General features: G+C 42.3%; 1 protein-coding gene and 1 pseudogene across 4 annotated transcripts in view; one reads left to right on the top strand and one right to left on the bottom strand.

Annotated features, from left to right (window-relative positions):
* Nucleotides 1-24,323, top strand: part of OPCML (opioid binding protein/cell adhesion molecule like) — a 732,004-nt gene that overhangs the window by 189,392 nt on the left and 518,289 nt on the right. The window lies entirely within an intron of this gene.
* The window catches only part of LOC142422226 (AP-5 complex subunit sigma-1 pseudogene), a 54,374-nt pseudogene continuing 52,973 nt past the window's right edge, over nt 22,923-24,323 (bottom strand).

Here is a 24,323-nt window from a genome sequence, read left to right on the forward strand (position 1 = left end):
CTGACTTCACAGCCCCTGGTGCTTAAAGACACAAGCAAATTACCCTGGTGAGAATGTTTAAACGCTTATGTAGTCAGACATTCAGTACACATAATTTGGATATATCTTGTTTTCTGTACTAGCTAAGACAGTGTCATTTGTAATTAGCTAGTTATTAAGCATTTCTAAAAATATGTATGTAAGGCAAACCTGCCCCTCTCCCACTTGTTACTTGCAGTGAAAAACAAGAAGTAACATAGACATCTACATATAGACCTAACTCGATTTCCATAAAAATTCTTACCGGCTTACTATCTGATAGCTCTCCGATTCTCTTCAATTTTGCTCAAACATGAGGGTTAGTAATTTTTGAATAATAATTTTTATACATAGTTTCCCCATTCATTCATCTGCACCATGCACCAGTTAGTCACTTTTCCAGATGCCATTTCCCGGACAACATTAGAATGAGAGACATACAGAGGTGTGTTCAGTTTTCCCAAGACATGTGGGTAAGAACTACCTACAATTCATATAAAATCGTCTAAAGCTTTGGATGTCTCCATCAAAAACGTCCGCACTTGGTGTTTTTTTGGCTGACACTGGCTGTTCCTACTTAACACCCTGTGTTCATTAGAAATGGCAAACTCCTTCGGTGTCTTACAATGTGAGACAGAACGCTTGACCCCTAATTAATGTTTTTGCTACAGAAAGAAAATGGACATGCCCACAGGTGCATGGTGAAAAGGCCAGGAGGAGTGTCCACCCCTTGCTTGTTTACAGAGCTCTGTGGGGTTGGCTTAGAGCCTGATGGTGCTTTTTGATCGGTATTTGGATGACAGTCTTTGAGCATCATTCAGACTCCTGGGTACCACATGCACATTTACATATACACACATAGTCATTTTTTTCACACATCACATGATCTGCATTAGAATCCAAGGCGCAGTTCTGAATATTAAACTAGTGGAAGGATAACGAAGAAAAGACAGCACGCATGAACACAGGTCGAGAAGGTTGAGTCAAAGAAGAGTTTCAGTTTGTTTGGAGTGAATTAATCAGACAAATCTTTTTACTAAAGCATCCCTTTCATTTATGTACCTTGTCAAACAAAGTGACTGCAGTGTTGATGGAAGAATTTTCCACTGCACCCTATCGGTGTTACCCAGCTCAGTGTTCTGGCCTCCTTAACATTCTACAAAGTCAAGGGCCACCTATCAGATGGGAAGCAGTAATAGGTGAGCTGGGGTGGTCCTGGGGTTTCTCCTTGCTGGATGTAAACCACCTCCCACAGAGAGTTCAGACAGGCTATATCCTCCTCTTGCAAGTATGTATGTGTGCATGTACAGTATAGTCTATAACTTGAAGCATAGGATAAAACCTTAGAATCCATTACTGCCTCGCCCAAAGGCCCCAGACTATACATTAAAATTTTGGACAAGGGATGAAGCCTATGCCTGGACTTAGACGTCGAGGGTCAGAGGAAAGCCAATCTCACTACTGTATTAAGCCTAATATAGGAACATTGTGTCAGATCTTTTCAATGGGACAATATATTAGGGCATGTTTTAATTAAATGAAATAAGCAACCTAAATGTCACTCACAATGTTTCTAATTGCACAAGATTAAAAAGAAGGCACAATTAAAAATATCCTATTTATAACTTTTAATCAAAATGTAAATTATAGATGTGGTATGGGGACAGCAAGGGGATTGCGGGAGCAAATGATGCATGTGGGAGTTGGGAGGGCGCACTAACACTGATTGTGATAATATATATACAACTCTTTTTAAAAGCGATTAACTGTGGACGTGAATATTATCCCAATAAAACTAGTAAGAAAAAGAAACCGTACTCGACCGATGCTTACTTGGGTGAAGGAGGAAGAGTTTTGCTGAGGGGCACTGAGTATATGTTAACAGAGGCAGAATAGTTTGGTTGTACCACACAGAGTATAATCAATGGCACTAAGTTATACATGTAGAAATCGTAAATTATTAGGAGCTGTTTGATTAACCCAGAGAGAGAGCATTTGATAAGTATAATGAGGAAAATATTGTGATACAACCTTCTATCCCAGGTTGATGTAGTCACATGTGCAGTCCAGTCCTAATGCTGTCCTGAGAATCTGAGCAGATTACCTTTGGTTAACGTTCTAAGAGAACGTTAGATTCGCTTCTTCCTTGGAACACAGGGCGGTGATTGGCAGAGGGTGCCTCCTCCTCCTCCTGGAATCCAAAGCAGAATGCTCAATGGAAAGATGTAGAGCTTTCTGACTCCAGCAAAACACACAACAAGAGAAAACAGATTTACGTCATTACTTGAGGACAAAAGAACTGAGTTGGCTTCAGAGTGTTATGTCTTTAAACACCTATCTGAGAGTGCAAGTGTGAGACTGAATTTAAATCAGGGAGCTCTTTTTCCCAATTAGTTTTCAACCACTTCCTCTCACTCTCCTTGTACCCCCTCCTTCTCACACTTTCCTCCCCTTTTTGAAATCTAGGAACACTAAGTGGGTGATTTATCTCCTCAACACTGACTTTTAAAAGGAACTTACTGTGTGATCATGTTATTAATATTTATACCTTGCCGTTGAATGTTGACAGATTAATTATGCAACATAGTATAAAAATCAGCAGTCAGTTCGAGTGCACAGTGGCAAAGTTCATGGATTAAAAGCTGAGTTGGGGGCTGACTGCATACCCCCAGGGAATCTATCCACCGGATTAGCAGGTAAAGAACTCACTGGCTCAGTTTCTCTTTCTAAAGATCTCAGCTTATCATCTTTTAGAACATCAAAAGCAATAGTATTTCAGTCTTCTTTATGCATATGTTCGAACTGGACCACAGAGCATTAACTGATAAAATAGAGGTCCCTGAAAGCTGACCCATGAGCCAGACCATTCAGACACAGTCATAAGGGGACATAATCTAGCAGACCTGACCCAGGTTCCAGAGTGACCCTTTCTGAATAGACCCCTCGAACAATGAGTCCTTTTCTCAGAGTACACATAACTATCAATAGACAGGAGACCTCATGTTGCTTATATTTTCTTGGTAGATAGAGAGGTCAGCAAAGTGAATACATGTGATTTCACTTGCAGGTAGTTTAGGACACATTTGGAGAAGCATGGTTCCAACATGGAAAGGAAGCCCGGTACAAGAGCATGTGAGAAGTTTTCCCAATCCTGTGCTATCATTCAGAGGCCTTGATTTTGATAAGTAACGCTGCTTACCTGAACCACGGGCTCTGCTGTTGATGGGTCTGAGGAGAGGATCACTCTGACCTTTGATAGGGTTAATTCTTCCCAATTCTTTTGAATACTTCCCAATTAGTTACTATGTAAGACATGGCAGGACACATTGAAGAGCAATATGTTGTGACAGCAGTCCTGTGCTGGCTTGCAAGCTGGTTGGCTCTGGGCAAATTATGGAAATCTATTTTACCCGCAGATGCTCTGGTTGTGAAATGGAAGGATTGCGCTTGCCAGCGTAGGCTTTTATATGGGTTTTCTATTTGAACTAATGACTTTAACGTTGTATTGATAATGATGCCACAATTGTTAGATTTCAATATAAAAGATATTCCGGAAAGAATACCAGTGCATTAGAATCATAGGAATGCCTCCACTGTCTTTGATTTTGCTTTTTGCTATTGCTCCCTGTTGTGATATGGGTTAAATGTGTGTATGTGGAAGAGTGGCATTCTGCTGTTAACTATGTGGCAGAGATAATGTTGCCACATATGGAACACCACACCATATCTCATCATGGAACTCCATTCTGGCGATGCTTGACTAGGATCAAGGAGGTCTAACGATTCTGTGAGCCCCTGGACGGCTGTGATATGACCCGTTAGTAATAGCAACAGTGTTAGAGATCTTACTAGCAGAATGACATAAGACAAAGGAGACCCAGCAGTGGTACTTGACTGGTGTCTTGCTCCTGAGGGTAGCCATGCCACTTCCCAGCTGAATGGTGATGGATGCTCTGTGTGCAGAGTGGGTCACTGCCACTGTAAAAAGAATTGTGTATGGGTGTGCGTTTTTGGTGGCTATGGAAGGTGGATTGATGGGTCATTCTTAGAGATGCTAACTTAGCCAATCAGTTATAAGTCACATACCAAAAATCTGCTGCCGTTCCCGCACATAAATCAGTTCTCTAAGAGCTAAACCTTATAATCACCTAAGCAACTAACCCAACCCGATGAGCAAATAAATTTCCAAAGATATCAAGTAAAAGTCCAACTACAAGTAGCACAGATGGCCTTACATGAACTCTTTCCCTTTTATGCATCAAAGATAAAGATTATCATCAGATGATATCTAAAAAAAGCAAGAGCTAACTGATTAAGAAACTTGTAAATGAATCTCCAAAAATCTGAAACTTTATGGACCTTGTTTGTGTAACACATTTCCAATCCAAAGTCCCACTTCATCATCCATGAGTTAATTTGCTCAACCTCATTGGTCAACACCTGTACAATTAATACAATAAGCCACCTGTCTTACTCTGGGTAGACTAGAGAAATAAATCCACAGAAACTCATATGTATATAAGAGAGAGTTTTATTTAAAGGGTAAGTGTACATTAAGAAAGCATCCCAACCCAATGCTGTCCAAGACCTTAATTCCAACATTAGCCCAGATGTCCGACACGAATCCACAAAGTCTTCCTCAATTTCACAAAACACACACAAGGATGCCGACTGCAGAAGGAAAGCCAGATCAGTGAACGTGTAAGCATCTCAGTGCTGGCAAGGGTCTCCACACTCCTGCTCCAGCACCCTGGGCTGCATTGGGGTGGGTCCTTGTGGCTTCTCCTCAGGGATGTCTTATAGGAAGTGAGCCTTGTCAGCTGAAGCAGGGAACTGGCTAAGGCAGCTGCACCCTGGTCCAACCATCAGAAAGCAAGAGACCAGAGAACTAGAAAGGTGAGGTTCACCAAGCCATTTATCTCTCCGTCCTTCAGTTAATCCCACATGTGTTTATCAACCAGATTAGCACAGTAAACTTTATCTCACCACCTTGTTTCCTGGGTTCACGGGAAGGGATTTAATGTGTTTAAGGCACTAGGACATCATTTTGAGCTTATGTAATAAATTAATTAAGTTAACAAGAAATGAGGGAATTATTTCAACATTTCAATCAGAACAGCATTAGGACCAGCTACATATTCTAAAGTGATCAGCACTCTCTATAGGTTATGTCATATGATCTTCTATAGGGTACCTCATTTAACAATGGGCCCTGATGAAGTTTAACATGTCTGTTTAAAATGGGCCATATTGTAAGGAAGTCTGACGGCCCGAGGCAGGATCTATGCAGGTGGAATGTATTGTAGGATATTTTTTCTCAGACCAGAACTCTTTGAAAGTCAAATCCTTAATATTTTACGATCCCTGCAGAGTAGTGGGTGCTAATTATGGTGCCTTCTCTCTCTTTCTCTTCACAGAACTCAATTCAAATGTGCATGTACAATCATCTCTCTGTTTAGAGCCTCAGTAGTGATTGATCGAGTTAGTTCCTGAGATGTTTGGCCGTAACCGAATGTCTTAGCTCATTGTGGACCATGGGCCTTTGAAAACGAAAGGGGCAGGGGCGGAGGCAGGAGGGGAGCCGGTGGAGACTGCATAAAAGAAGACAATTGTGTTGCCAAACCTTAAAAATGAGAGATGATGCTGGAGTCATCTCCAAACTGTACACCGTGCCCAATTTCAAAAGGGAAGACACTCAGCGTCAGGTACAGTGCAAAGCCAGCTCACCAAGGGTTTACCAATGTGAAGGTTAATCGTGAGGCAAGGAAATGCAGCCATGAGGCGGAACCTTTTTCTACTGCTGCTTTTTTGTCATTCCCTCCGGGACACTGCACATACAGAAGAGGTCCTTTGATCGCTGCCTTGGCAGCTCACGTCTCTTGCTGAGATCTGGCTGGTTAATGCACCACTGCCAGCGTCCGGACGGAGGCAATCAGAAGCTCTGCATGATAGAAATAAAACGTAATGTGGTGGGGAGGGGCGGGAGCCTGTGGTAGGTATTTCAGTCACTGCAAAGCCCTTCTCAAATCAGTGGAAGATGGGTGTTAGAAGAGTCGCTGAGGGCACCTGCAATGCCAAGATTAATCCCCTTTTTGTTTTCTTTCAGGCCTATCTAGGCACTGCTGAGTGGAAGAATTTATGTTAGTCCCATCCCTAGAAGGGGGTTAGAGGCTGAGAAAAGAGGATGTGTCATCATATGGCACCTCTCAGTATGTCTCTGTCTGTCTCTGTGCTCCTTTGATCTCTTCTCCTCCCTGCCTTTCAGCGTTGCCTTCCCTTCCCTCCCCTGCAACTTGTTTCTGTTGATGTACTCTGAATTCTAACCTGCTCTCAGAGCAAGGAGACAGCAAGAATAGAGCCCTCAAAAGTGCTTTGCTCCTTGCTCCGACACAGGACATGCCAGACTCTCAAGACAGGTATTAAGTGACTAAAGAGAAACTCAGCTAAGCTTTGATCACCCTCCAGCGTTGAGTCCAGAGACTCATCCCAGGTTATGCAGATTTATTTTTGCAAATTAGCTAACACTGTGGAAAATATCCCCCAGGGATCATTTTGAGAGGTGGAACAGCCAGATTTCTGCTTCTTTTTATTTAAGTGGCCTTCAACATTTTATTTAAGCAGTGGAATCTTTCTTGGAACATAAGCTCTCATTTGAAAGCTCAATATTTACAACAGGTGTAAGTTGGTGGGTTCTGTTTTGGCTGCAAAGGGGTGGTGATTTTGACTAAGGGAAACTCGGAAGCCACCCACCAACTTCTCCGCTTTCAGGGCTGCTACACATGTACAGCCCGCTATAGAGTGGCTGTGCAGGTGCTGGCTGATGTCCCCTGGAAAGGGTCCTTTAAGGCCTAACAGGTTGTGCCCCCTGCTTGAAAGGCAAATCCATCCTTCTGAGGATCGGGAAACCCCTAGTGTTCAGATAAAAAGTGGGTTGTGGGACGCCAACCTCAGCTCATATGTGTCAGACAAGGCATCCCAAAAGGTTTTCTTTTAGAGGCTGTGTTTTTTGTTTTATTTTGTTTTTCCGAAAAAGATCCCCAGATCTTTCTTCTGAGATGGCTTTGGGTGCTACGTTACCCCGGATTGACTAGAGAAACAAATCTGGAGACACTCATATGTGTATAGGAAAGAGCTTTATATAAAGAGTAATTTTACCAGAAGGAAACATCCCAACCAAGTCAGATCAAGTCCATAAGTCCAATATTAGCCCAAATGTCCAACACTAGCCCATAAACTCCTCTTTAGACTCATGCAGCCAAGCACTAATGCTGAATACAGGAAGCTCACAGGCCAGTGGATGGGAAGTCATCTGGATCCAGTAAGCATCTCGGTGCTGGCAGGGGTCTCCAAGTGACTCCTCCAGCTCCTGGGGCTCTGGCTGCTTCAACATAGTTCCCTCACACTGGTCGTCAGTTTTCTCTCACCAAGAGTGTGTATGTACCCCACCTTCAGCAAGCTATTTATCTCCTTAGTGCCCCCAAATCAGGTCATCAAGCTGTGATTTGATTGCCAGGGTAAACTCCACTCCTTCACACTTAAAGTCTCAAATTGACAATAGATTACATAACTATCACAGGTGGCCACATGCTTCCAAACTCCAGTTCGCACTGACTACGTTAATCATGTGGCCCTCTTGTTAAAAGATCAAAAACTCAACAAACCCCACATCATCAAGTCTATGACAACCCATAGTGACCCTAAAAAGCAGGGCACAATTGGTCCCATGAGACTGGAATTCTTTATGGGAATAGAAAGCTCCATCTGTCTACTGCGGATCATCTGGTGGATTAGAACTGCCATCCTTGCATTTAATGCAGCCCAACGTGTAACTACTTTTCCATCAGGGTTCAGTTATAAGATAGGTCCTAATAAAGTTTCACAAAGGAGGTGCTCTTTCCTGTAACGGCAGAAGGATTTGGGCAAATTTAATGTTTCTCATTTTACTATATCAGATTGGAGGAAAAGGAGGTTTATTCCAGAATTTCATCTGTCCCAAGGCATCCCATCTCAGCGCTATGGATGGTGAGAGCGTTTTGGTTGTAGCAATCGGTATTCTGGAGATGGCATTGATTTACAATGGTGAAGCGCCCAGTATAATTCTGTGCTTGTACCACATGGCTCCAATCCAGAACAGAGGCAGTGTTGCTGGCTCATATGCAAGAGGCTTCAGCATTCTGCCTACCTTAGCACAGTTATGTTTTATTTACAAGAGGCAGCTTCAGTTCCTATCTCATGTGGCGCTAAATAGACAGGCTATGTAACCCGTTTTTCCTCTCACAATACAGAACGCCTTCCTAAAGAGAGTCACCATGAACAGATGTGCTTTCTTCTGAAGAATCACTGTGTGGGCAGTTAAGTCAGCATGCTGTACAACAAAACTCTAGATTGATGGCCTGTGCGTTTTCATTGGCTCGCTTTGTGGCTTTTAGAAAATTACATTACCTCTTTGTCGTTGTTAATTGATGAAGTCTCGGGAATGTGCTGGCATTACAACACAAACTGAGAGTGCCCTGTGTCTGAGGTGTGTCATTCTAGCACATGTGGGTAAGTAATAAGGCACTAATACCCAGGTTCCGGTTCATACATACAAGGGTTTATTGACATCAAAACATGTTTAAACATGCATCCATCATCAGAGGATGACTGTGGATGCAGACACATTCTATCAGTAATATCAACCTAGTAAGGTGTCTTACACACACACACACACACACACACACACGTGGCCCAATACAACAGTGTTTTGTGATGGGATCTACTGAGTCAGTGAAAGTCAAGGGCAAAAGGTCATCTAAGAAGTTTATTGTTGTTAGGTGCCATTGAGTTGGTTTGACAGATTTTCTTAAGTGGCTTGTTAGGATTTTTTTTTTTTAAAGAAAATGGAAGCCCAAATCACCAACAAAAAGTCCAGGAAAGTTGTGATTTTTTGTTCCTGTCTTGTTAAGGCACTTACGCATTCTTTGAGAATTGCTGGGGCTGTCCTGTGAAATTAAATGGCGACACCTCATACCCCCCCCCCACTCTCCATCTCTGTTCTTGGCCATTCAGATTTATTTTGTTCCCAAACTCAAGAGACATGTAAGAGGAGCACCACTGAGTCCCTCAAGTATGCCAAAATTGCCCATTTTGATTTGCTGTATAAAACAAAAAGCTTACAATTCTTCAGTAAATGCTCCTTGTTGTTAGATCCCTACTCGTAGCAACTTTGTGTGCATGGAACCAAATGCTGCCTCTCCTGTGTCACCCTCATGTTGTTCTTATGTTTGACCTCATCACTGAAGCTACTGGACCAATCTATATCACTGAGGGTCATCGCCCGTTCCACTGATCCCCCACTTTACCAAGCATGATGTCTTATCCAAGGACTGGTCTCTCCAAATAACATGTCTACAGTATGTGGGATGAAGTCTCACCACCCTTTCCCCTTAAGGAGCATTTTGGCTGTACTTCTTCCAAGAGTCATCTGTTTATTCTTCTGGCAGTCCATGGTAGTTTTAATATTCTTCACCAACAGAGCGGTTGAAATGCAGGGATTTCTCTTTAGTCTTCTTTATTCACTCTCCAAGTGTCACGTAAATATGAAACCATTGAAAATAGCATGTCTCGACAGGTACACATTAGTCTTCAAAGTAGCCTCGTTATTTTGACCACTTAAAAGTTTTGTTTTTTGGGGGGGTATATATTTTTTATTTGTCTTCTTTTTTAATTAAAAAATCATTTTATTAGGGACTCACAGAGCTCTTATCACAATACATACATGCATCCATTGTGGCAAGCACATTTGTATATTTGTTGGCATCATCTTTTTTTTTAACATTTTGTTAGGGACTCATACAACTCTTATCACAATCCATACATATACATACATCAATTGTATAAAGCACATCTGTACATTCTTTGCCCTCATCATTTTCAAAGCATTTGCTCGCCATTTAAGCCCTTTGCATCAGTTCCTCTTTTTTCCCCTCCCTCCCTGCTCCCTCCTCCCTCATAAGCCCTTGATAATTTATAAATTGTTATTTTGTCATATCTTGCCCTATTTGGCATCTCCCTTCACCCCCTTTTCTGCTGTCCATCCCCCAGGGAGGAGGTCACATGTAGATCCTTGTAATTGGTTCCCTCTTTCCAACCCACTCACCCTCTACCCTCCCAGTATTGCCCCTCACACCCCTGGTCCGAAAGGTATCATCCACCCTGGATTCTCTGTACCTCAAGCCCCCATATGCACCAGTGTACAACCTCTGCTGCTCTTAAAAGTTTTATGCAGTGGATTTACCCAATGCAATGGATCTTTGGATCTCTGGATTTCTTCTTCATGAACATTGATTGCAGAGCCAAGCAAGATGAAATCCTTGATAACATCAATATTCTCTCCGTTTATCATGATGTTACCTATTGGTCCAGTTGTGAAGACTCTTGTCTTCTTTATGTTGAGTTATAATCCATATTGAAAGATGAAGTCATGCTCTTCATTAACAAGTGCTTCAAGTCCTCCTCACTATCAATAAGCAATTCTGGCCATCTGCATACAACAGGTTGTTCATAAGCCTTCTTCCAATCCTGATGCCACGTTCTTCATATAGCTCAGCTTCTCTGATTACTTTCTCAGCATAAAAATTGTATAAATACTATGAGAGGAGACAACCCTGCCACACAATCTTCCTGATGTTAAACCATGCAGTATGCCCTTGTTCTGTTCTCACATCTGCCTCTTGATCCGTGCACACTTTCCACCGGGGCAAAGGAAGCTTTCTGGATTTCCCATTCTTTTCAAGATTATCAAAAGTTTGCTGTGATCCACAAAGTTGAATGCCTTGACATAGTCAATAAAAAACAAGTCAACCTCTTTCTGATCTTCTCTGATTTCAGCCCAAATCCATCTGACATGGGTAATGATATGCCTTGTTCCATTTCCTCTCCTGAATCTGAACTGGCAGCTCCTTGTCAAGGTGTCGCTGCAACCTTTGTTGGAGGATCTTTAGCAAGATTTTGGTTGCCTTTGTTAGCAAGGATATTGTTCCATAGTTTGAGTATTTTATTGGGTCACATTTCTTTGGAATGGGTACCAATATGGATCTCTTCCAGTCAGTCAGTCAGTCAAGTAGCTGTCATCTAAATTTCTTTGCATAGATGAGTGAGTAGTTCATCTGTTCATTGAAACACTTCATTGCATTGTTATTCTGTAAATTCTTGGAGTCTTGTGTTTGACTCAGGCTTTCCATGCAGTTTGAACATCTTCCTTCAGCACCGTTGGTTCCTGCTGATATGCTGTCTCCTGAAAAGGTCAAGTGTCAGCCAGCTCTTTCAGGCACAGTGATGCTGTGTCTTCTTTCCATCTTCCTTTGCTGATTTCTTCATCATTCAATAGTTTGTCCATAGAATCTGCAAATACTGCAACTTGAGGCTTGAATTTTTACTTGAGTTCTTTCGGTTTATGGTATTCTGAGCTGCTTCTTCCTTTTTTGATTTTCTAACTCTAGACTGTGCACATTCCGTTATAATATTTGACTTTGTCTTCTCGAGCTTCCCTTTGGGATTTTCTGTTCATTTCTTTTACTTAATCGTTTTTCCATTCACTTTAGCTACTTTACCATTAAGACTGTTTCAGAGTCACTTCTGACATCCACTTTTATCTTTCTTTCCTTTCTGTCTGTCTTTTTACTGTCATTGGCTTTCTTCATGAATAATGTTCTTGATGTCCTCCTGCAGCTCACGGAGTCTTCTGTCATCAGTAGGCAATGACACAAATATTCTTGAGATATTCTGCAAATTTGAGTGGAATATACTCAAGGGCACATTTTGGCCCTTGTGGAATTGTTTTATTTTTTGTAAGCTTTAAGTTTAATTTATATATGTACAATTGATGAGTTCCCCGCTCATCTACTGGCCAGGTTTTAGCTGCTGATATTGAGCTTCTCCATCGTTTCTTCCCACAGATATAGAGAATTTGATTTGGTGTGTTCTATCTGGAAAATTCCCTGTGTACAGGGGCTTTTTGTGTAGTTGAAATATAAGGTATTTCAAAGGAAGAAGTTGCAGTGCTTGCCAAATTCTATCATGCAATCTCCAGATTAATTTCTATCACAAAGGTCATATTTTTAAACCATTGTTTTTTTCTGCTCTTCCCACCCACAACTGTTGCATTGTATTAGACAATTATCAATTATTTATTGCATGTTTGATTGACTTCATTGAAGATGTTGGTAGAAGTCTTCAATTTATGCATCATTTGCTTTCATGGTTGGAGAATAAATATGAAAACTAATGGTATTGATTGGATTTCCTTATATTCAGAGAATATTATCCTATAACAGAAATCATTATACTTTAAGATATATTTTGAAATGTCCTATGTGAGGATGAATGCAACGCCATTTCTCCAGATTGTGCCATTCCCTACAAATAAACTACACAATTTTCTGATTCTAAGTGGCTAATGCCAATCCATTTCAGCTCACTAACTCCTAGAATATTTATCTTTATTCTATTTCATTTTTAATGACTTCCAATTTTCCTAGATTCATAATTCACACCCCTGAGTTCCAACTGTTCATTGCTGCTTACAGATGTTTCTTCTCACTCTTAAGACATACATACATCAGCAGCAAATGAGAACTCTGAAGGCTTTACTCCGTCCCTGCCATTGGGGTCCCCTCTAGCTGGAGAAGCCAGCTCTTCCTCAGTCGTATTTTCAGTGCCTTCCGACCTGAGGGGCTCACCTTCAGGCACTAGCTCTGACAACGCTCTGCTTTGATTCATTCGGGATCCAATAACTGGCCATAATGTAATGGTATCCATGGGGTTTTCCGTGGCTAATTCCTCTGAAGTGGCTCACCTCTCCCTTCTCCTTAGTTCGTTCTTAGTGCAGCATCTCTGATGAAACCTGTCTACTTTGGGTGATCCTGCTGACATACCGGCTACATAGTCTTTACATAGTGGTGTCACAGCCTTCTGCGTCACAACAGCACATAAGGACCCCAGACAAAGCTTAGAGAAATCGAAATACCCACATCCGAGCGTGGACACTGACACGGAGGATCTATCAAGAGAGAAAGCTTCACATTTTGATTTTTCTGTTTAATAAAGGTTTCTTTGATTTTGTGGCAATACTTCTTGACTTGTCCTTATGTGAAGAAATAAATGTGTCCAGTAGGGATGTGGCTGAGAAGTGTAGAATGCTTCAGCATTAAGAAGATGCAAAGCATTCTACATCTTTTAATTCTCACCTGTCCCATTCTCTCCTTTCTGGATTCATAGCAGCAATGACTGATACACTGGACTGCATTTTCTCAGCAAGTAGAAGAGTAATTGATTTATTATCTACTTTCCTCTGTGCTCTCTGTTCCTTAGTGTCCCACAGTGGGTTCTGTCACCTTCCTGGCCTTTGTGTTGTATTCCCATTGGGTAAGTAAGTGGTCACTTGGCACTAAGCAGATGGAAAGAAGACCTTCTATAGATTTGAAAGCTTAGTGGTTAAATGTCAGTCGCTTCAGAGGTGGAAGCCTCCCAAGACCCCTGGGCTTTTAGAAATATGCTCTAAATAACCCATTTTTCCATGTGAACACAGGACTCAGTGTATGAAGGTTCTTTTCAAGTAGACCTCAAGGTTAAAGATGCATTCTCCTCCAGATGGTTTCTATCCAATGCTTTTGATTATGATATTGAACCACCCTCTGATCAGAACTCCTCATGCCAATTGGAAGTCAGCCAGTGAGGGCTGCGGTAAAAACATGCAGAGATGTAAGGGTCAAGGCCAGCCCATATGGTCTATCAAGACCCTGCTGCCATAACCTCAGGATATACAAATCTCTTCCCAGGGCAGCTCACCATCTGTGTCCTATCGTGTCCGTCACGGTAGCCCCAGAATAAGCCATGATATTCCCTAATTAGCCTCCATGTTTTTACAGTAGTTCATACCCTGGAAGTCTTTCTGCAGTAGAGGGTTCAACTCCAGCTACCACAAATTCCAGAAGGCTCCTCAGCAAATGGACAGCCAAGTGACAAAGAACTCCTGGGAGTATAAACTAGTAGATCAATTTCCTTTTATTTAACCTGATTTTATAGGAGGTGATGTGGACCCTTGTTTCTTTGACAAGAAGTTCACATGTGGAATCAGTTCATCCACGAAAGCTCGGCAGTTTCAGGTGCAGGCAAGCAAGTAAACTTAGCTCTCAATGGGAGAATATCAGAGACCGAGGACGCGAGGGAGTCGAGGCATCTTATAGTGTTTTGTTTGTTTGCCTTTATTCTGTTTTTATTTTATCTTATTCTGAAGACAGTTATACTACCCCAAACCTGACTTCAAATGTTTGCTTTCTTCTTAGCTAGGCCAGATAGAGGTCGACTGCCCTCAACTAGAATATCAGCTCCCCAGACTGCTTGATACAGGGTAGTCGGGGCGTATTTATTGCCTACTAAATGATTCATAGGAGCTCTGGTTTCAGTGTGTTACGTGTTGGGCTACTAACCACATATGTTCAGCAGTTCAAAACCAGCAGCCTCTCAGCAGGAGGAAAGATTTACAACCTTGGAAACCCACAGGCGTGGTTCCACTGTGGCCTCTAGAGTTGCCCTGTTTCAGAACCAACTTGCTGGCAGTCACGCTGGTGCGTGAGTCGTAACTCGTCGTGTTTGATAATTAAAGGTGGAATCCCGAACTCGCTCTGATCCTTCCACCAAGTTCAAATCTGAAGACGCTTGCCTCAGAAGCTTTCAAACCGCTGTCATTCCTTTACCTTTCCCAAGTGACACTTGAGAGTACCCCCACCCAGTGTTGAGACCTTCTTCATAATCCACTTCCTACCATTTCTTTGCAAGTATTTTCAGAGCCCCAAGAGAGAGTCTGTGTTCACATGAGCTTATGTCTGGCCTGCGTCTAGACAACAGGGCATCCAACACTGAGACTTTTAATGCTCAAAATGTGTTTTACCATGTGTGTTTATTCACTTTTGCATGGGCAAGTTGTACATGTCCGTTTTGTGCTGTTTTCTTTTCTGGGTAGACTGGACATTTTTCATTGCCTAGTCATATGCTGGCATTCAACGCTAACACTCAAAGACAACGCCTGCTTTGAAGGGAGGGACAGATATTGCGATGACAATTCCATCGCCGCGATTGCTTTGTTTTCAATAATTCTGAGCTGGGTTGGTAATATTGGAAGGTGCGGCAGCCCGATGCTAAGGACTTATTTTTTTTTCCTGTTGAGTGACTCTGGTTCTAGCTTTAAATAAACATTTATGGCTGCTCCAGCCACAAGCTCTGTTTGCATGGATTCCTGGATGTTTTCCTTTATTAAAACCACTCGGGTTACTTATTGCTTCTTTCAGTGCAGACCCCAATAACACAGTGGGCAGGTCCCACCTGCACACCCCCCCTTCTCTTCCCGCCAGGAGAGCAGCTGCCACAAAGGTACTCAGCAGAACAGCCTCCCCACCCAAGGAAGCGCTTGTGGAGCTGACCTTAAAGTGCAATCTCACTTAGGAGGAGAGAGGCTCAATTGTTCATAAACCTGACATTTATTAGTTGGAGATGCCTTCTCTGCAGTGCCTGCTGCTTTTTACAATTCTATCAAATAAAGTGCTCCTTTCATCAGTGCTCCACTTTCCTCTCCAGGCTGCCTCCCACCTCTTGCTGCTCCCGCCTACCTACCTGCAGCCTCTGCTTGGACAGCCAGGCAAAAGTTAGCGACCCTTCCCTAGAGAACAGCAGGTGGGCAGAGGACCAACTTGACTTCTCCTACCTTTATTTGCCAACTATTAGCAAGAGAGAAGACGATGATGTTGGTTTTGCTCTTCTTTTCCCAGGTGAAATACATGACATTTTTATTTGCCACTACCTGGTTGCCAGAGTGGACCAACACTCTTCATTAATCCACTGCAAGCATTCAGAGCCCACAGATGATTACCAAGTGGTAACAAAGCACATTAACTCCAAGGCTGGTGGATTTAGAGGCTCAATATAGAGATCACTTATTTTATACCAATTAGCGCTAAATTACAGTGATCTCGATGCTTATCATCGTGATTTATTTGAAAGGGTAAATAGTTCAGGATTTGGGTACAGTGATCTGAAGCAGGGGAAAGAGTTGATTGTGTGATACTAAATCTTAGGACAGGTTTAGTCACTAGCTAAATACAGGTGGAGGGCATGTGGCACAATCCCTTCCCAAGTTCAGAATCATAGATAGTCTTCAGAAAGGCTGTACCATTTTCAATCTTAAGAAGAGAGTGTTCGGGAAACTGGAAAGAGTCTTTTAAAATATGAGAAGCTAATCTATACTCTGAAGCAGGTGTTTTGCTAATCAGAAAAAGTTGTACAATGTAGTGATTCATTAACAAAGATAGGTAAATATAGAAATATTATAAATAAACCCAAATCTGAAAATACACCTTTTTTATTACCCAGCCTCATAGGGCTTTCTCTGAGAATACCTTTGCTGAGTACAATGTAGTGAATTTTTTGCACAGACAACAAGGAGCCCTGCTGGTACTGTTAGTAAGCCTTGGACTCTAATGACAGCATCAGTGGTTCTAACCCAGCAGTTGTTCTGTGTGAGAAATATGAGGCTACCTTTTCCTGTAAAACTTTAAACACTCAAAATCCCTACATAGGGGTTTCAGCCAGAACTGACTTGATGGCAGCAGGCTTAGTTTGATTTTGGATTTCTCCTTTAGACTTCTTTATACTGTGTTATTTGTATGAGGATTCTTGTTCTCAAGCAATATGAGTACAACATACTTCAAGACAGTATTCTGCCTAAAATGAGTTACAATTGTTCCTATACTAATTTAACAGCAGAATTTTCTGGTTTTGTTTTTCAACTAGCTTTTACTGAATCCCTGCTAAATATTCAATTTGGTGTGTACAGAGACAATAATTCTCTTTTCACACTCGTATTTGTATCTGATTATAAAGGAATTATGTAAATTATGGGATTTAACCAAAGAAAATTTCACACTGGCATGGAAGGTTTGAAATGGAAAATACTAATGCTTGGTTGGCAAACAGCCCAACTGGACACCGAGTTGGATGGATAGATAATGTATTATAATGTTGGATAATATCATGCATAACATGGTTGGATAGATGATGTAATATAGTAAAAGCACTCAAAAGACTCAAGCTTATTGCCCTCAAGTCAATCCTGAACCATAATGGCTATGGCAGGACAAAATAGAATTTCCCTTTAAGATTCTTAGGTTTTCTAAATCTTTCTGAGATCCTTAGAGAGGCTGGTGAGTTTGAACTGCTGACACTGCACTTAGTAACTCAAAGCATAACCCAGAAAGGACTCCCAGGAAGAGAAGGCATAAAAGCAAAACACAAACTCGCTGTCATCAAGTTGACTCCAAGTCACAGCAACAAGTCCTTGGCTAATCCAGGACAGAAACTGTTCGTCTGGACTTGGGTAAAGCATGTATGAGCATCAGACAGCCTGACTGACAAGGTGCAGAGCGAAGTTATCAGCTTGTCAGTCAAGTGGAAACTGAGCATATTTAGTTAAGGCAGCTTTCAGTGACCACTTAACTTGAACTCAGTCTTCTGAATTCATCTCTGACAAATCACAGGACCTCTTTGAGCTTCAGTTTACTTATGTGCAAAATGACGTTCTCATTGACTAACCTATCAACTTATGCCCTGGCACACATACAACTCCCCATACCTCCATCCCAGGGTTCTTTTAAGAGCAAAAAGACTAATATATAAGGTTTCTCTGATAAATGTAAGATACTATCTATATTTAAATTCATCTTTTTAAGTCATTTTTTTTCATTTCAAACTAACAGAAAATGGAATAGTAGCCCCCCAAAATATCACAAATCTCTCAAAATATTTATAGATGCAAACATTTGATCAAATGTGTGTTCTCGTTCTCTCAAATGGATGAATGGATGGATGCCTGGATGGATTGATAATATAAATAAAAGTGTTCATTATGTTCTTACCACAATTTCTGAGTACATGGTAAATCTTGTGTCCCAATAGTACATTAGGTATTTACTAAGAATTGAATGTTCCCAATAATTAAAAATTAAAATTAAAAAGTTGGATATTTAGCCTTGATGTAATGCTATTATTTAACATACAGTTAATCTTCAATTTCCCCAATTTACCAGTAATGTTTTTCTAACTTTATTTCAATTTAGGAGTCAGGATCAAACAATTCATTTATCCTTCATGTCTCTTTAGCCATTTTACTCCTTTTCTGTCTTTAAAGATATTGACATTTTTGTATACTTTGACATTTTGCAGAATGTCTATCAATTTGAGTTTGTTTTATGATTGTATTCAGGTTATTCATTTTTTAAGGCAAATGCCACATACCTGACATACCCTGCTCACTGTACCTCATTAAGAGACATAGTACGTGGTTTGTCCTTTAACTGGTGATGTGGACATTAATTTCCTGGTTAAGGTGATATCTGCCAGACTTATCCACTTTAAAATTACTATTTCCCACATTAAAATGGATAAAACCTAGCAGGAAATTTTGAAACTGAATAAGTAATTTTATCTTATCAATTAAATATATTACATTAATGTATTTTATGATGAATAATTATTTAATTCAAGTAAAGATGATATGGAACTGTCTCTCTTATACATTGCTAGAAGCATTGGAAAAGCATAACCCATCTTTACATAACATACACATGTTCTCTCCAATTAACCTGCTTCTAAGATTTCATTCAAAAGAAAACTTCAAAGCACAGTTACTTTTACAGAATATAGATTTTCAATACAGCATTACTTAGAGGGAGAAGACCATCGGAAATTCTAAAAGTAATTAATGATAGATTGAAATTGTGTATATAGTTTTTTTGTATTGCTGTTAAACACACACATCAAATCCATTGCTATCGAGGCACTTCAGCCTTTTAGAGACCCCAAAGAACAGGTAGAGTTGTCCCTTTGGGTTGCTAAGATTTTAAATATTCATGGGAGCAGAAAGCATCATCTATCTCTCTTGGAGGCTGTGTGGATTTGAACAGCTGACTTCTGGTTAGCAGCCCAACTGTAACCCATTGGCACATCAGGTATGTGTTGGGCTGCTAATTCCAACTCATCAGCCTTTCCTTGGAAGAAATGAGACTTTCTGTTCACTTAAAGATTTACAAAACCTGGGAACTCTATTAACTAGGATCAACTGTATGGCAGCAGGTTTTAAATGTATTAAATATCACAGATATACATATATTTGAGTATATATGTATATTTGTGGTTGTTAGATGTGTTAGGTTCTGAATCAGAGTGACTGTACTGCAGAACAAAGCACTGCTTAATCTTGGACCATCCTCTCAATCACCCCTGTATTTGAAGCGACCATTGCAGCCCTGTGTTCATCTCATTGCGAGTCATGCTCATTTCCATTGAACCTCTGTCCTGTGAGATGAAGGGCCTCCGTCCACACTTCTGAGGGGCATCATGACTACACTTCTTTCCAGAAAGAATATTTTGTTCTTCTGCTAGTCTCTCTCTATATTATACATATATATTTCCAACACCATAGTTCAAAGTTACCAGGGATTTTTCAGTATTCTTTATCCATTATTCAGCTATTGTGTGCATATAGGGAGTTTGAAAACACCACGGCATGGGTCAGCTGTACAATAGTGTTTGAAAATGACATCTTTGCTTTTTCGTTCTTTAAAGAGGCAGATTTTCCCACCAAATACATTATTTGATTTATTGACTCCCGTGTTTAAGGGTGCTGATTGTGAATCCAAGCAAAATGAAATCCTTGACGACTTGACTGTTTTCTCTCGTCGCCACAGTGTGACTTATTGGTAGAGTTGTGAGGACTTTTCTCTAAGTTGATATGAAATCCCTGTTGAAGGCAGTAATCCTTGATCGTCATCGTTAAGGACGCTCCATCCATTTTGCTTTCAGCAGGCAAGCTTGTGTCATCTGCATATCACAGGCTGTTGATGTTATTTTCCAATTGTGGTGGTCACTTATTCTCCACATATTCAAGGATTATTTGTTAGTACACATATGGAATAAATATGCTGAAAAGATACCCTTCCAAAATTTAAGATATGCAGGATCCCCTTATTCTGTTCAAAGATTGATTCTTGGCCTATGGCTCGCTCCCTCGAGTGTCTAGAGTTTCCATGATTCAAGAAGCGAAGAGTATCATTTATTCTAACCCACACAGTGCATTGCCTTTGCAGACTCACTAGCACGCGTTTGTGGATTCTTTCCTTTGACTCAACACTCACCTGACTGCGTGCTCCCATCCATGGCTTCTTCTGAATCTGGTGGGAATTTCTTGCAGTTCACTGTCAATGTCTGACTGCAACCATTTGCCAATTATCTTCAGAAATTTCGACTGGCGTGCGATCTTAGTGGTACTCTTCAAACATTTCTGAAGTCTAACGGATCACCTTTCTTTAGGACAGACACTGATCTCTTCCAATTTGTTGGCCACGTAGTTGTCTTCTAAGTCTTTTGGCAAAAAATAAGTTAGTGCATCCCAGACGGTATCCATTTTTGAAAACATATCATCCACTCCTTTATTTAGTTTCAGCTGATGTGCTTCATAAAGATTGGATTTCATTATTCAGTACTATTGTGTGTGATCATATGTTACCTCATGAAACGGCTGCACATTGACGTTCTGTTGCTTTAGTGATGGTGTATAATGCCTTCCATCTTCTTTTGATGCTCACACTGTTATTCCGTAATTTGTGCACTGAAGCCTTCGTTGTTGAAGCGTGAGGCTTGGGTTTGTTCTTCAGTTCTTTTGGCTTGAGCAATGCTGTGTGCCCTACCTTTTGCATTTTTATGCTCAAAGCATATTCCATTGTATTAAGCAAATTGTTTTCTCCTTTCTTCTACTCACCTTAGCTGTTGTATATTTAAAAGAAAGTTTCAGTCTCGTCTAACATTAATCTTTAGTCTTTTTTTATTCCCTATCTTTTAGGTTATTTTTTGCTTTCTTCATGTCTTTGAAGTCATCCCAACAAATGTCTGGTCTTTGGTGGTTAGTGTTCAATGCACCGAGTAGCTTCTTGCGATAGTCTGTACATTCCAGTAGGATATACACAGAGAATAAGTTGGCTCTTGTGGTCTTGCTTTAACTTTCCTCATCCTTCACAGGAGCAACGGAGCGATTGATGGTGTCTTTCTCAATCGGTCCCCAGCTTTATTCTACCAGTTGAATTGCAGTTCTCTACCATCTCTTTCTATAGAGATGATTGTTTTAATCCTGTGTATTTCATATCCCAATGTCCAAAAGGATGGTCATCATTTATGTTGCTTAAAAGCAGGTTTTACAATGAGCAGATCTTTGATCTTGCAAAAATCTGTCATCCAATCTCTGGTGAAACTTCTGTCACCACGGCTATAGTTTCCAACTACCAGCCTTTTTACTTTGTTTCCCATTTTTGCATTACATTCACACAAAAAGTCCCTATGCATCTTGATTGTATATCTGCTATACATCAGAGTACAGAAGTTACAAGAAACAACAACCTTCATTTCTTCATCTTGGGCATCTGTGGGTGGTGCATAAATTTGAATGATTCTTTATATAACTGAATTTGCTTGTATGTGTCTGTCTGTAGTTTCAGACAGATCTTGAAATGTTCTTTTTGACCATGAATGTGACACCATTCCTCTGAATTTCTCATTCCTAGTCTACTAGAGCATAGGATGGTCTGCTTCAAAATGGCCAATCCTAGGCCATTTTAGCTTCTAATGCTTAGGCTATGGATCTTCAAGCGTTCTGTTTCAGTTTTGACAACTTCCAATCTATCTATATGCATATCTATCCACATTTCATTTATTAAGGAATGTTTCTTATTTTCAAGTTGAGTCTTGCCACATCAACAATTAAAGGTCCCAAGGTTTGTTCTATAGTACAGTGCAGGGAGTCCTCAAACTGTTTAAACAAGGGGCCAGTTTACTGTCCCTCAGACCTGTTGGAGGGCCGAACTATAGTTAAAAAACAAAACAAAACAACTATAAACAAATTCCTATGCACACTGCACATATCTTTTTTTTTTTTGAGAGGTAAAGGCAATAAGGAGTTTATTCAGACCCCCATCCAGAGAGGTGCTCACGCAGAAAGCACCACCAAACCCAATGTCAGGGGTGCATTCAGACTCACTGGGACCCCACATAAGTTTCTAAGACACTGTATGGGAAGACCGCCTCATCCTTCTCCCTCTCTCTTAACCGACGGCCTGCATTACTTAGACCTGTGGAAACAGAGGGTGAGATCACATAGGCTGAGTTTTTCATTCAAAATGAGAATGCCCACAACGCCGAAGGCGGTTGCTCTTACCCACCCACCTGGTGCCTTCTCTCCTCACAGACTGGGGTGGGAGGAGGGCTTGCAGGGGGCGGGCAGGATTTTAGGGAGACATGGGTCAGAACCTAAGGAACAACAAAAGCCTCCCACGGAGGCATGCTTCTTTCTGAAACGTGGCTGGACCTGGCGCCAAGCTGGCCCCTCTGACAACCATCCTTGTTGCTGTTACCACAGGGGGTGCCAAGTCAGAGCCTGTCCACGTGGGAGGCACGGCGCCCCCAGGCACACTGGGCGCACCCATGGATTTGAGAAGGCGATGCTTGCAGGCAGTGTGCAGAGCAGAACCCCCTCACTTCCCTGGCCCCAGCCGCTGTTGGGGGCGGGTTGGCAGGTCAGAAAAGGGAAAGGTGAGTCCAGGAGCAATGGGGGTGGGCTTGACAAGGGCTCGGAATCAGTCATGCCCCTGTTCTGGGTCCAGGATGCGCTGTGATTCTGGAGCCCTGGCCAAAGCATTTCTCCTGTGTGAGACAGCACATCAGAGCAGGGTGCAGGCTGAGCGCGAAGCAGAGGCCACACTTCATCTGACTGTGACAGGCCTCTGTCCTCCCTCCCCACCTTCCAGGACAGCCTCTCTCTAGGGAGACAGTCAGAGGGCCCAGGCAGTGCTGAGCTCTTTCTCCAGGACCTGGACGAACTGGTCATTGAGGAAGAGCAGCTGACCAGGGGGCAGGGAGAGGGTGAGGATGGCCTTGATGCGGTCCGCCTGTAGCAGAAGGTTTGTGCCAGGGGCCAGCAGCCGGAGGGTACTCACGGCCAGAAGCAGGTTCTGATTGGCATCCAGGACCAGCGAGAAGCCTAAGGAGAGCACGTCCAGCCATGCCACCGGCCGGGGCTCCCGGAAAGGGTTCCCTGCTGCCAGGCGGAAGGCCCCGTGTGGGGCATCATGCAGGGATATTGGTTCATCTGAGGAGAGAGAGGCTGCAGGTCCACGATGAAAGGCCGGACGCCTGCTGCTGCAGCTGGGACCTAAGACTCCGCCTGTCTGACAACAGCCAAGATCTGCTCCTTGCAGAGTCTGTCCCTCTCGGACCGGTTTGGCCTTGGGTCATCGATGACTTCTCGACTCCAGAGACACAGGAGTAGAGCACTCAGCAAAAGCCTGGTGTGGGCACGCGCACGAGCCTGGGTGCACACAGTGGGTGGGGCGGTCCGGTCTGGGTGGTGGCGGGCCGTTACGTGGAACTTACTTCCCAAGGCTGATCATAGGCCGTGGACAACATTCACTGTGGAATCGCAGTCCCCAGCCCCTAGCCTAGTGGGGTGGGGGCCCGCGCTGGTCACTTGCAGAAAGGGTACGCATTGCCCGCTTGAAGTCACAGACTCTCAGTGGCAGCGAGGGGGCGCAGCGACCCGCCGGCTATTGCACAGGCGCTGTGCGGAACTTTCCTTCCTGTGGAGGGGTCCTAGGTTCGGATAGGCGGAGATGCCTCCCAGCCTGTGAGCCTGCGGGGAGACACGGGGCACCACAGCCCCAGCAGCTCTGCAGGGTGTGGGGCTGCAGTGGGCGGATCCCTGCTCCTTGTACCTAGGCTCCAGTGAAGGTCTAGAGTTAGTAGCACATATCTTATTTTGAAGTTAAAAACAAAACAGGGAAAAAACACCCGGCAGGCCCGATAAATGTCCTTGGAGGGCCGCATGTGGCCCGGGCCATGGTTTGAGGACCCCTGGTATAGTGCGTTACATGCTGCTTGGCTGCTAACTGCAAGATCTGTAGTTTGAAACAACCAGATGCTTCAAGATAAAAAGATGACACTTTGTTCCTATAAAGACTTACAGCCTCACAATCCATTGGGGGCAATTCTGCTTTGTCCTGAGTCTCTCATGAGTCAGAATCCGTTCAGTGGTCCTGGGTTTGGTTTTGGTTTTATACTTTGAAGAGTTAGCTCTGCCCCAGTCACTCTGACTGCCTTCCCACCTGAACTGAGATTCTAGCATTGTATCAGGTAATGAATATCCATTGATATTCATAAGGCTGGCCAAGAGTTTT

The sequence above is a fragment of the Tenrec ecaudatus genome, chromosome 12, assembly GCF_050624435.1.
Source record: "Tenrec ecaudatus isolate mTenEca1 chromosome 12, mTenEca1.hap1, whole genome shotgun sequence".
NCBI lineage: Eukaryota > Metazoa > Chordata > Mammalia > Afrosoricida > Tenrecidae > Tenrec > Tenrec ecaudatus.